Source organism: Ictidomys tridecemlineatus, unplaced genomic scaffold, assembly GCF_052094955.1.
Source record: "Ictidomys tridecemlineatus isolate mIctTri1 unplaced genomic scaffold, mIctTri1.hap1 Scaffold_132, whole genome shotgun sequence".
NCBI lineage: Eukaryota > Metazoa > Chordata > Mammalia > Rodentia > Sciuridae > Ictidomys > Ictidomys tridecemlineatus.
In genome coordinates this window covers 199472-213975 of record NW_027521185.1, presented here as the reverse complement: position 1 = coordinate 213975, position 14504 = coordinate 199472, and the positions used below count along the sequence as shown (strand labels likewise).

At 34.4% G+C, this 14504-nt stretch overlaps 1 pseudogene across 1 annotated transcript in view; it reads right to left on the bottom strand.

Moving 5' to 3' along the window:
* The window catches only part of LOC144372572 (obscurin-like), a 28202-nt pseudogene extending 14322 nt beyond the window's left edge, over window positions 1–13880 (bottom strand). Inside the window, exons 1-2 of the transcript XR_013432543.1 lie at window positions 13866–13880; window positions 8333–8436 (exon numbers count right to left, since the gene is read on the bottom strand). The product of XR_013432543.1 is annotated as an obscurin-like (transcript). The remainder of the gene's footprint in view (window positions 1–8332; window positions 8437–13865) is intronic.
* Window positions 13881–14504: the final 624 nt, after the last annotated feature.

The window sequence follows — 14504 nt, the reverse complement described above, 5'->3', positions numbered from 1 at the left end:
TACAGTCTGGATACTGTGCCCACACATTTTCAATCTAGTTTGTCCTCTGTTTTTCATTCACTTCTGCTTCTGAAATTGGAGATAAGGACTTCCCATGGTCTGAACCCTGCAACAGTAACTATGTTTTGCCATTCTGGATGAGCTAACAGTGTGGCTGAAGAATACTCCTGGAAGTCATTCTTCGTTGTAGATAGTGAACAATAATTCAGCTTCTCACATGAGTAATTGCTAACCATATAAATATATCATAAGAACCCAAACTGATGTATTCTCAATTCAGTCTCCTCTTAGCCAAAGCTAAAAATGCTTACAGTTTTCCAAATACCATCCTATCTTAAGACAAGTGTGATGGAGAGGAAGTTAGTGGAAAGAGACAGAAAATTTGACTGATTGTTCTTAAAATATCTAATGCAGAAAATTTGCAAACACACATGATTGTTCAAGCACCTTGTCAGACCCATTCCAAGGCCTTAGACGAAGAGAGCTACACAAGTAGGAAGCTGGAAATTTAATCTTTTTAGGTTTATATTAACTTTGTCTTTGAACATTACCTGTTGTGAGACAGGAGAAATCTCAGGAAGTAAAATGATACTAATTAGGCCAAGGACAAATGGAATTGGAAATTGATTAGTGGGTACACTTAGAAGGACTTGCTGATGGTCCACAGGGGAAGGGAGGAAGGCAGGGGACTTTGGAATAACCCCTAGGCTCTGAGTTGGAAGCAATATGAGGAACAGTACATTTTGACATGGATAGGGTAGGCTGAGAATGGGGTTTTAAGAGAGAAGTTTTGAACCATATTGGAAATGTGGAAGTGCCACTAGAACAGCCAATAGACAGTTTCATATTTATATATTCAATTATGAAACTCAGAGGAGAATCAAGAAACTAGAAATTTGTATTTAAAAGATCTATGCAAATAGTTGGCAGTTAGACCCATACGTTCCACAGCATATAGAGGAAGCAAAGCAATAGACCACATGGGAAAATCAAAATGCCAGTTTTAAAAATGAGAGCTGGAGATGTAGCTCAAGCGGTAGCACGCTTGCCTGGCATGTGTGTGGTGCTGGGTTCGATCCTCAGCACCACATACAAATAAAGATGTTGTATCCACCAAAAACTAAACAATAAATATTAAATATCTCTCTCTCTCTCTCTCTCTCTCTCTCTCTCTCTCTCTCTCTCTCTCTCTCTCTCTCTCAAAAAATAATAATGAGAGCAAAGAAAAAGATTTGGAAATACAATAAATATGTGAATCTAGATTGAAGTATGAAGTATGCCATGTAATTCCTGGGAGTGGATAGATTAGAAAAGAGGGGTGAGAAAACTTTCCACAATGTGGTGAAGTTGAAAGCCATGCAGCAATGGATTTTAGCAAGGCAGGGAAGAAAGTTTGCTGACTGAGTGACTAGAAGGTTGTAGTGCATTTGTTAGTGAGAAACTTTTCCTTCTTTCAATCTTGGAAAAACTAAGCATGTTTACAAAAGATAGGTGGAAATGTCAAAAGAGAAGGGAGCATTGAAATTTTTCAGTATGTACTTGTAGCTCTTTTCAGAAGCATTTGAATATATGTAATAGATAATTTCTATTTATTTGTATTTGGGATCTCATTTAATTTGTCTTTAAAACCCTTTTGCAGAGGCTGGGGTTGTGTCTTAGTGGTAGAGCACTAACTATACAACTAAAAGTTAAAAAAGAAAACCAAAAAAAAATCAGAAAACCTTTGGCAGAGAGCAATGTTAAAAAAAAAAAAACATTTTGCAGAGAGCAATGTTTGTTGAAAGAAGGTCTACGAAAAGGAAGAGGTGAAAAGATGGGGTACACCACAGAGGGAAGGGCGATCAAACTGGAGAAGATGACTTTTCGGGATGTTTTGAAATTAGAATGAAATGATGAGGTTAGGTTTAAATATTAAATTGAGATTTCAGAGCTGAGGTTGTGGCTCAGTGGCAGAGCGCTTGCATTGCCCATGTGAGGCACTGGCTTTGATTCTTAGCACCAAATAAAAATAAATAAATAAAATAAAGATATTGTGTCCATCTATAGCTAAAAAATTTTTAAAAACATAAATTGAGATTTCATAGAGTTCAGACAAGTATTTTACTTAATAAACTTAAGACCCAGGTCTATTCCATCTATAATGTGTTTGGTTTTAATATTTTCTATATTGTTTTCTGATGGCCGCTTTTTCTGTTTTCTTTTCCCTTTATTTATTTTTCAATCCCTTAATTTCAGAGGCATATTTCTAGCTGTACAGTGCACACAGGGAGAGTACACAGAAAGTGGCCATAGTGGATGGGATTATCACCTAAGAATGTTCTGAAGCACTGAACTCTTTAAGTGTTCAAACTATTTTAAAACTATCTAGGATACTTTGTAAAGGGAACAAAAAGAAAATTATTCTCTGCTCCGCTTCAAAATTGAGAGCTACTTGTTGTTCTAGGCAGCTATTTATTAGATTAAAGCTGGTTGTTAGTCACAAATTAGGTAAGAAACTGGGGATGATAGTTCACTTGTCATCAATACTTCAACCCTCCCACCTCCCAAGCCCCGAAAGAAAGAAGTAAATGCCTGGCTGCTGATTGTGAATCAATAGTGTATCTTCATTTGCAAGGAACAGCACTTAAGAACATGTTGATTTAGAGTTCCTTATTCCTGTTGAATAAACACACAGGTCGCTAATCATCAGCTACTAAATATATTTTCCAAAGGTGAACAAAAGAAATAGTAATTTGATGCTTCTTAATTAAGCTCACAACACACTATTTTTTAATATACTTTTACAAGCATTTGTTTATGAAAGCTAAATGAGTATAGATTTCTGGTGGAAAGATTTCTACCACTCCCTGACCTTGACACAGCAATATTTCTAAGAGAGAGAAATAATTCATTCTCCATGTTAAATGAATTATGCTCATGGTGTTTCTTAGCTATCATTCTGTATTATTTTCCAAGAAAACTATTTCTATGTAGATAAATAATGGTGGATGAGAGAGGGGATATTAGAGAGAGGAGAAAGACTGGGATATCAGGCGGGAAGGGAGAAAAGAGGGAGAACAGATTCATAGACAAATTTAGAGAAGAATGTATGTGAGGGTAGGCAAAGATAGAATAAATAGCTGAATAGATGGCTACGAAGTGTTTAGTTTTTCTAACTTCATATACATCAGATTTCAGAACTTGTTCTATTTATACAGGGATATATAAAACAACACATGAATGTAATAATGATTTACAGTCAGAATTTCTATGCTTAAGACTAAGATGCCTGAAATGACAATTCCATATTTGATGTACTGACCCTTAAACAGTCGCATATATCACAGGTCATATTATCCCATTTTAAAGCTTTGTTTATGTGTATGTAAACCCCTATATTAATGTTTTGTATTCTGAAAGTTTCACCCGCACAGTGCCAGTCACTTAATTGCACTAATTATTATTCGCACATTAGCGCCTATTAGTCAGCATGGGTTTTTGCTTTTTTTTTTTTTCAGATGTTTTAGCCAGCATTCAGATTTCACTTACTTGGCAGGAACGACTTATTAGAGTAGTTTTCAAAATCTGGCAGTAAGCCTAAGAAACGACCTCTTTTGTTGTCCGAATTTCCTATTCCCATCATCATTATGGATCTAAAGAGACAATCTGTTAAACTCATTGAAACTTTATGGGGGAAATGGTGAAGTGGAACTTCAGTAGATACCTAAGTTTCATTGTCAAAGCAATAGGAACAAATCTTCTATTAAATTGGGGCTCAATTATGTTTTATTTGATATGCAATTACTGTAGGAATTTCATTCTTTTTTAACCATTATAGATTTTTTTAGTCAGCTTTATTTCATAAAAATCTTAGAAAAGAAACATTTGAGCATATGCAGGGTTGTGACCTGCCTAAATTGAATCTTAACTATAATATACATTAAGATAGAATATCGAAGTTGGCCTATAATAAGAGATCAAGATTACTCTTTAGTTTAATAATTTGGAGACATTTGGCAATAAAAATTGAAGTTAATTTTAAATATTACTTGTAATTTGTGGGGGATACATATTTAAAAGGTGACATTGACTGAGAGGACATTGAATTAATTGCTATTTACTGAAAAATATTAAAGGACAATCTGTTTTTTCTCAATCTCTATACGCTTACACATATTTCTTTCAATGGCTTAAAAAAGAATTCATTTTTAAAAATGAATCCTTCAAAAGAAACAACTGGACTTACAGACAACAAAAGCAGTAAAACAAAGCAACACATTCTTTCACACACTCAGCCTGGCTGACACTGATTCCAACTTCAGGGTTGGAAACAATCTTGAGAAAAAAGTCACCAGAGAAGGACAGGTTGAGGATTCTGGAGGAAGAGGAAGACATTTTTTGACCCTCAATTCACTGTTGGTTCATTGCCTATTACATGAAAGTCAAAGTCCTTTTCTAGGTCTCTATTTACCAGTTAACTGACCTTGGGTTGAGTTCTTAATTGGGCTTACTCCACTGAAAATAAAATGCTTCAAAATGCTCTAATTATTGGAACCCTTGTTCCAAACAGATATTGCTAAAGTATTCTAAAATATTACTATTGAAATATTTGGGGTCCTCCCAAAGCTGGGGAGAACAGTGTGTAGGGTATAGGAAACCCAAATAATAACTGCACCCAGGCCACCGATACATGCAGGGAAAGTATAACTAACAGAGCTGAGGGGTAAATGCAAAATTAAAAAAGGCAATTCCCAGGCAGAACTCAGAGGACTAATGAATGGGCAAATGGAAACTTATAAGAGAGAAACAACTTGGTGTATTAGGATTCTCCAGATAAACAGACCAGTAGGAGACAGAAATATGATAGAAAGACAGATAGATTGATTGGTTTACTTTACAAATTATCTCACTTAATTATGGAAGCCAAGTAGTCTTATGAACTGCTGTCTGTAAGTAGGAAAACCAGAAAAGCCAGTGGTGTAATTCAGTATGAATCCACAGGTCTCAGAACTGGGGAACAGATGGTGTAAGTACTGATCCAAGTGTGAAGGCCTCAGAACAAGGAAAGTCAAGGGCAGACCTCAAGGATAGAGGAAGATGGATATGAAATAATTTAAATAGAGTAAGTGCATTCATCCTTCTTCCTTTTGTTTTCTTCAGACCTTCAACTGATTGGATGATGTCCATACATATTGGTAACTGTTGGGATTAGGTAGAAACAAGATCACAATACAGAGAAGAGCAAGAACTAAACAGGGTCATTGCAAAGATTGGAGAGCTGAAGAGCTATAAGAACCAGTGGGCTGCTAAAATGTCCTATTGAAGAGGGTTATTTCTGATCCTAAAATGACTCTGTAGATTTGGAGAGGCACTGGGTATGCATGAGGGATTATCAGGGCCAACAGATAAAGCTATTCTGAGATCTCTCTTCTGGATGGGAGTTCTTCAGGCATTGAACTTTATGGACCTTGGTCTGGTACCTCTCATGACTTTTGGTAATCCACATGTTGCTTCCCCTGTCCCTTTACAGTTTAAACTTTAGAGGTCCAGATTAATATGTGTTCATTCTGCAGTTTCTGGTGCATTGTTTTACAAATGCAAGTCCAAAATAAACAATTGAAATTAATTGAAATATAAATGAACTACATGGTAAATATTTACACATCTCTAGGCTGTGTTTCATTTCCTGTGGTGCTTGTCAGACTTGTCTTTGGCTATTTAATTCAATTGCTTGGGGTGTGGTGAAAATGATGTTGAGGTCACAAGTTCAGTCCTTGTGTGAACAGCTTGCTGAGCTGCATTTTATGGCCAAAGAGTCCATTGGCCAGCTGTCTCAAAAAAAAAAGCATGACATTGGTCACCAGATGATGAGAAAAGATATGAGGAATTAGAGGAACCTCATCATCTCTGATACAAAAAACAAACAAAAAAGAAAACTTGAAGTGTTTGAATTTCAATCAGTTGGTCTTTCCTCACAAGATCCTGTTGTTTCCTTCAGGATCTCTATTTTTAACATTAAAATATCATCCTATTGGAAGTCCAGAAAAGAATGAGCCACAGATAAAATGGAGCAGCACAATGAGAAGAGCAGGGAAATCAGCATTGGGAGACCTGGGCTTGAATTTTATTTATGCAACTTATGGGTAATGTGATTCCTTGGAAGACTATTTAATCATTCCAGGTTCTAATTTAGTTCTTTGTAAAAATTTAACTTGTCACATTTGTATGAGAATTAGAGAAAAAAATATTAATGTCTCGAGAAATGCTTCACAAATGTTAATATCAGGAATTATTTAGAGTTGCAAGTACATTGACAGAAAATAGCCAACCACAAACCTGAGTAACAAAGATCTAATAATCAGAGACTATTGGCTGTAAAGAATCTCAGGATTCTAGTGATAGGAAACTGGAACTGCTCAAGTTTAAGTGCATTCTTTAGCAGTCATAGAATGACTCAGAGCTGAGATGAAAGTCTCCATCTCCATGTCCAAACTCAGTGCTCCTTCAAGCTTAGGAATAGGCAGCAGTCTGAATTCTAAGGAGGAATGTTCTATTTAAAATTCCTTAGTGAGGCCTCTGCCAAACTTGGAAAGCATTACAATTTGGTTACTTAATTCAAACTCACTTATGGAATACTTACCATATACATGTTCAACAATATCCAAGCTAGTGGGATATTTGGGAAATATAAAATATTTCCTGCCCCTGTGAGGATCAATCTCCAGAGAAAGGTCACCATGTAACAAAAATTAATGCAATTCTGTCCAATGCCAATGAAGTAAAAGCCCAAGGAAAGGACAATACAGCAAAAGAAGTCCTGGCATTTTCACACAGAAGCTAATGTTTGAGCTATATCTTAGGAGAAACTTTATTATGCTATCTAGTGCTACCAAAGGCTGCCTGTTTCTCCTCCTATATCTGCCCTAAGAAATGCCTTCCAAAGAATATTTTATGAAAAATTTACAATGATTTTATTCAGTGCTTTATTTATCTGTATGGTTGCTTGTTGGCTATTTGTTAATAGAATATGGACTTGAGAATCAAACAGTAAGCAAATGGTTTTAAGTTTACTTAAGTGGCTTTTTGACATCTTAAATTGGTAATAACAGATATTCCTACTGTAGGGATTTTGCAAGGTCAATGTCCAGGTAAAAACAGATATTCCTACTCTAGGGATTTTGCAAGGTCAATGTCCAGATGCCTCTGCTCTGGATAGGTCATCCAGTGAAAATCTGAATAGATTGTTCAGTGCCGAGCTATGGATCCTATTTTTCTTCACTGTTCATATTATTCTCATTCTTGATAGGAGAGGGGGAATTTACAACCTTCTTTGCTCATTGTGTGTGCCCCACTTTCTCTTGGGTCTTATTGTCATTTGTAATAAGAAAAAAGAAAAGAAAACAAAACAAAACTTCATTCAGGGGTTAAAAAAAGCCTAAATGATTATTCCTTCCCCATTTGCTGGGAGGAACCCATGGTTAGATAATGCTTTGATTGATGAAAGTATTACTCTTACCCTGCTGTTTTAATTTTTTGAAAGGATAGAATTACAAATTTGTTAAATATTTCCTCATTGTCATCTGTGTACTGCTTTCTTGTGATCTTAGGTCATTCTCTTTGTTGACTAGTTTTGATTGATTGGTATACTGACTCATCAAAAGATATCTCTTATTTCTTAATCACTACAAAAAAAATGAAAACTGACCTAAATAATTTGATGGGTGTCATTAATACTCATGTTAAAATTCAAAAAGCAAAAATTTATATTGAGATTACAGTGAACTAATGTAATATTTTGAAAAAAATACATATGTTGTTTTTTTTAAAAAATAGAGTCCTTTAACATTGAATAAAGCCAATGTCCAAAGTAAAATAAGAAGACAATGCTAAAAAGATCCTATATTTTATTTGTTTGTTAGATACTGGGGATTGAACTAAGAAACACTTTATCACTGAGATGCATTTCTATCTTTTTTACTTTTCATTTTGAGACAGAGTCTCACTAAATTGCTGAGATTGGCCAAGAACTTGTAATCCTCCTGTCACAACCCCCCAGCTTCAGCCTCCCACTTTGCTGGGATTACAGGCATGTACTACCACACTCAGCTCCAGTTTGTTTTTTCTTTTTTAAAAAAGAAAAAAATGCTTTCCTTTATTTAACCAATAGCCCTCTTTCTTTCAAATGTAAATAAATAAAGCTCAGGAAGGAAAGAATGTAGGAAGGAAAGAAGGAAGGAAGGAAGAAAAGAAAGAAGGAGGAAAATTACTTTCAATTTCTCTAACCAATTGAGCAGGTATCATGGTTTGTGGCCTTACATTAGGTTAATATAAAGGCTGCATTTATTTCACTTACTGTATAATTAGGATTTGAGTCCAAATCCCAGAGTGTATATGACAGGGATTTTCTTAAGGCTACTCTCTGCTCTTCTCAAAATGGTCTTCTTATTTCTTGTGTTTCTAAAATCAGGAAAGTGAGAATAAACAAACAATAGATGACCTTTATGAGTAAAGCATCTGGGCATAGAAATATTAATCGACCCCCATCAGCCAGTCATTAAATCAAATAGGAGATTTCTTGTACTTTTAAGCCTCTGATTTACAGTCAGGCAAATTGTGTAAAAAGGCTGGTAATACAGTGACGCCCAATGCCACTGGGCTTTAGAAAGCTGACAGTTCCTGTAAAATAGTCATTAAACAACCTCTAGAAGAAACTCATCAGCAGATGATGCCCCCCAGGTGAAGGAGAGAGAAAGCTGAGAGAATGAACGAGAATATAACATCTTAACATGACTGAATTAAACAGAGCATATTATGCTGATTTTCAGAGTCAGCCAATAATTTAATTTTCAGAGCAGTTCCTTTGATTGTAGCAACCATTTTATGAAACATTAATAAAACTTTGTTAGTGTGTGTAACACACATCTCTTTTACATTTTATTAAGAAATAAGAGTCAACATATTCAAATATGCTGACCATTAGTTCTGTAAATGCCAAAAATTTTTTTGTTATTATTTTTGAAAAAAAGTAAAGGGATAGAAACACATAGCTCCCACAGTATTATTCCATAGTAAGCACAAAACAGGGAACAGAAATAAAGTACATAAAGTTATTACATGTAAGTTCTTGGGATTTTACATTAAGACTGTGAGCTAAATCACTACTGTAATGTATAATCCAAATGCGATTCAGTACCTCTGTATAATGATGTCTACTATGCATTCAAATTAATTGTTATAGAATACACATTGCCCCAAACATTGTTTATCAGACTTCCATGGCAAATAGATATTTCTGGATCAAGATACCCAGTGGAAAGTTATTTTTAATGATTTTTGTTATACACATTGAGTAACAGAAGATTCACAGATGTGAATGTTTTAAAGAAGAAAGGGACCTTTAAATAATTAATACAGATGTGCCTCACTTTATAGAAAATGTATATATTTGAAATATGTATCATAAAATTATTTTTGCAAGTTAACGTATTTTCTCCTTTATTCTCATCATAAAACTGAAGATCTATTCACACTGAAGTAATTTTTGGCCCAAAGACAATAATCACATTTAAGAATCAACCCTTTTAAATCAGTGGTAAATTTTATATTCAAATCTAGCAATTATCCTGAGGATTTTTTCCACTTATAATTCTCTCTTCTCTCTTCATTACATAACCCTTGATATTTCACCCAAGGCATTGTTAGATGCCTGGTATTCCCTTCCCTTCCTTTATTTAAAATTAAATAAGCTATATAGATATGCATATGTGCTAAACAAATCAAAATAATTTTAAGAAGCAATATATAAATAAAAATACAACAATTGCTAATAAATAGTAAAAAAACAAAACAAAACAAAAAACAAAGGTTAATGTAGCAAGGATGTGAGAAACATCATAGGCAAGGCCACTCTGGAGGACATTAGGGCCCAAGAGGCCTGGTTTCAGTGCAAATGCTGCAGGTGACTTGATTGCAGAACTGACTGGGTCACTTGACCTCTTTTCGAAACTTTCTTATTCTAAAAATGAAGAACCTACACTATGAGAATTTTGAGGTTTCTTTCCTTGTGATCCCTTATGATCCCATTAAGGTCATTCTTTCTAAGCAGATGTTGTTTTATATTGTTCTTGGTGTACTTATTAACAATCATATTAAAATTTTGGTAGCCCTTCCTCATGATAAGACAGACATCATGAAAAAGACCAGGGCTACATACTATTATATATAAGAAAGTCTTTTAGTATGTATATATCCAATGGCTTATTCTTACATTTGATTTAGGATTTTTCATTCCAAGCTCATCTTTTAAATTATAAAACATTTATAATTGCTTTCCTCCTGAGCTCCCTTTTTGGAATTTGATATTTGTTTCTATATTTTGGACTTAAAATAATATCTAGTTAGCAAACATCAAAGTTCTCTTAGACATTATTTTTGTTTATAAAATTCTGTAAAAAGATTATCAGAAATTAATTAATTAACTTTATATACAATGTGAATCACCTTTTGGTAATATCATATTCACACTTAAGCTTATACCTTAGGCACTTGCTAGTCCCCAACTGTAAAATACCCATAAGATTAAGAACCACACATTCAGGGAAAGAAGGAAATGAAAATCAGTTGTTTAACAGACTTTCATATGCAAGAGATTTCATTAAGAGGTTCTTTGCTATGTGCCAAGATATGAATGCTTCAGTAAAATTCAATTTTATACAAAGAAAATTTCATTCAAATGTAAAGATAGAATATTTCTATTTCAAGTAACTTTGCACTGAATTGCTGAAAAAAATTGAAAGATAGCAATCCAAAATCCTGAACATATTAAACAAGTCTTTAAACAGTTGAAAAATAACATTGGCAAATTCATGGCATTGTGGCAGACAGCAGGACAAGGCCTACTGTTCAGCTGGGTTAAGGTTAATTCTGTGGTGTGTGGCAGGAATACAGTCAGTGTGGGCATGGGAAGCAAACCTGACTGTTGGTGATTCTTTTAAAAGGGAAGCACAGTGTGGAAGCCCCAATGTGAGCTTTAAGTTACATTATCTACTGGGCTACACATTTTTCAAAAGTTTAATTTCCATTGTTAGTCCCATGAAGAACAGCCCTGCCCTCTCTATTTTCTTACAGGGCTTCTTTTGATGGAAAACTTTGTGGATGTTTGTGATATTGCTCAGAGCCCATTGGCAGATGAGCATCTCTTGCTGTGGCCTCCATCATTATTTGCCTGTCTTGTCTATTAAGGAGCACTATCATCCCATCATGGGATGACAGCTGCAACACATACTCAGGTGCAATAAACAGCTAAATGAGGCGCACAGCAATTTCACTTGTCACCAGCGCCCTTGGCATGACTGGCTGCACAGCTTGATGCATAAATTCATGAGGCTGTTGCATAGGATGGAGTATGCTTGGCTGAAAGAGGTGATGGATAGTAGGGCAGCTAAAAATAGCCATCACCTTGACTCTGTCAGGACATTTTTTAAAACTACCCCATCAGCTTTCTTGTATTCAATGCACTATCACAGCACAGAAGACTCTAAAGGTACTGATTTGGTACTTTACCTCAAAGAAGACTTCTGGAGGCTTTTCTCTAAAAGGAGGTACTGTGTATTGGGGTGGGTTACATTTATTTGTCATCAGCTCTGATGCTGCTAGATTAAGTTATGCTTAATAGTAGAATTACTTAAAAATCTCAGAAAACAATTTAAGTCTTAAATTTGGGCAATGTGACAGCATGGGAATTTGAAGACTTTTCTAAATTATACGGTAACACAAATGATTGTTTAACATGAGATTTGAGGAATTTGATAAAATGGTATGGGAATATTCAAACACAAAGAGTCAAGAGATGGAATTTACATATAACCCATTACCACATAGAACAATATCCTGGATCACATCATTACATCAATGTTGGCAATGTATTTTGTAATCAGAATATGTAATATATAAGCAAAACTAATATTTTATAAAAGTGCCTCACTGTTTAGGAGACCTTAAAAATGACCAATGATATGAAGCATTACTTTCTCAAATATCTCTCTAAACTCTTATTTACTCAGTTGCCTGAACTCAACCCAGAATTCCAACTACCATGGGCGGGGCCCTAGGCATCCCACTGAAATGGGATATAAAGCCTCCATCTATGTCAGTGGAAGTCATCTAAGGAAGACAAATATAAAGACAACAAAATCAATGAGGCAGTTTCCTGCAAAGCTTTATGCATTAATCTCTATCACACAAAGATATATACAGAAAAAAGTGCTAGGGAAGGAAGTCACTTGTTCTCTAATAAAAGAGAAAACCCTAGATAATAAACAATTAATAAAGTTGTCATGATTAGTTATGCAACTATGAACCAAATTACACAGTAAAGATGACCACTTGGTTTAGGTAGAAAATATCTATAATTCAATCATAGTGAAAAGTCATTAATATGAGTGGTTAAGAATAACTCTTATAGCCACTATCTCTTTTTGAACTCAATAGGAATTCTTGAGTAAGAGTTATTGTAATAATTGAGACAGGATTCTAGAGTTAAGAGCAAATCCATTAGACATTTACTTTTTTTGTTCTTATCTCCTCATATTCAAACTTTGTCTCTTAAACTCACATATCTCCAGTCCTCTAAATTAAGAAAAAGCATTTAAAAGGAAAGTTGGAAAAAAGTTAAATCTGTAGGTATAAATTTTATTATTAAAATGAATCCAAAATTGCAGACCAAATGATAAAATTCCAAAATATATAAGAGGAAATAATTTTGAATTATTCAAAAGTCCTTTTAAAGAAGGTAATTATATAATATGATATCTAGTGATATTCTTCTCATACTTGTCTTAGTAGGTAATTACCTGAATAGTCAGAGGACTAGATGAATCTGATAGAGGCAAGGAGAAATGGACATCAGTCATTAGTGGGAATGGGTAGATGGAGAAGAGAAACTTCTAAGAAGGAGTGAAAATGAAGGTGAATCCCTATCAATGACTAGAATTAGAAGATCCTGTGAACAAAGTAATAATAATTATATGCCATTTTGCACATACATTATGTCAAGTATTATTGATTTGAGACAGGGAATGGGGACAAATAAGGAATTTGGCCTAAGTAAAATATTTAAGGAAATACACCCCCAAAACTTACTAATTAAGTAATATTTTAATGTGATATATTTAAAGATAGAAATCTATGCAAATTTTTCATTACTGTATGAGTTCTATTGTTGCATTAGAATTGCAATAAACTTAGTGGCTTAAACCAATACCCATTTATTATTTCAGAGTTTCTGTAGTTTCCAAGTCCATGATGGCATGACTGGATAAACTCAGAATCTCACAAAGCCAAAACCAAATTGTAGCCTGTGGTTCCTTTCTAAACTCATTACTGTTAATAGCAGAATCCCATTCTTTGTGGTTGTAGGATTGACATCCTCATTTCCTAATTGCTTATTGATTACTTTTATCCATGACTGCTCTTTAGTTCTTTCCTGCAGCTCCCTTCTTCAAATGCAACCACAGCAACTTGAATCCTGTCCACATTTCAAATCTCCCCAACTTCAGATTTTCTGTTTTGTGATTGGTTAGAGAAAATTCTGTCTTAAAGGGATCATGTGATTATGAACTGTGTTATATGACAGAATAATATAGTGACATCTCATCATATTCACAGGTCCTAGAGACTAGGGAAGAAAACCTATTTTTTTTTCTTTTGGGGGACTACTTTAGAAATTTGGTCTACTGCAATGATGGGCAAAACACCAAAGATTTAAACAAGACAATTTTAATACAATTTATTTAAAAATAGAAGTTAATGTAAAATATTTGTGATTGTATTAATTCTATTGTCACATTAAAATTACTACATACTTAGTGGCTTATAATAATACTCACTTATTATTTCAGTTTCTGTACGTTGGGAGTTCATGATGTTATGGCTGGGTCTACTCAGAAACTCACATGGATGATGTCAAATTGTAGTTTATGGTTCTTTTCCTATTAATAGCAGAATCCTGTTAAATAAGCCCTACACTTGCAGGAATGACCTTGATTCAATTAACTTATCCTTACCCCAACCAGGTTTTCTGTAAAACACTTCTTTTAAAAATTAAAAAAAAGTTTGGTAAAAATATTGCATCAAATGTTGTTTATATTATTATTGCCTTCCCCTCTTTGATTTTGTACCATGACAAGTGCCTCTGTCACCTCACGGTAGTCTCACTTCTATCTTCTCCACAATTTTGGAAGCTACTCCCAGTCATCAATGAGACACTTAGATAAGGGAAAAAATTTCTCATATCCATATAGTATTAGAAAACAAAGCAGGGATCTGAGTTCAGATCGACTTGATTCTAGACACCATGCTATTATTGATACATCATGGTACTTAATAGGAAAGTGCTATGATTTGAATATGTGTCTCCTCAAAACTGATGTTAAAATATTATTTCCAATGTAATGGTTCAAGAATTGGTTAAAAGTGATTAAATGAGACTTCCCATCCATGAGTGGGTCTAATATTTTACTAACAGG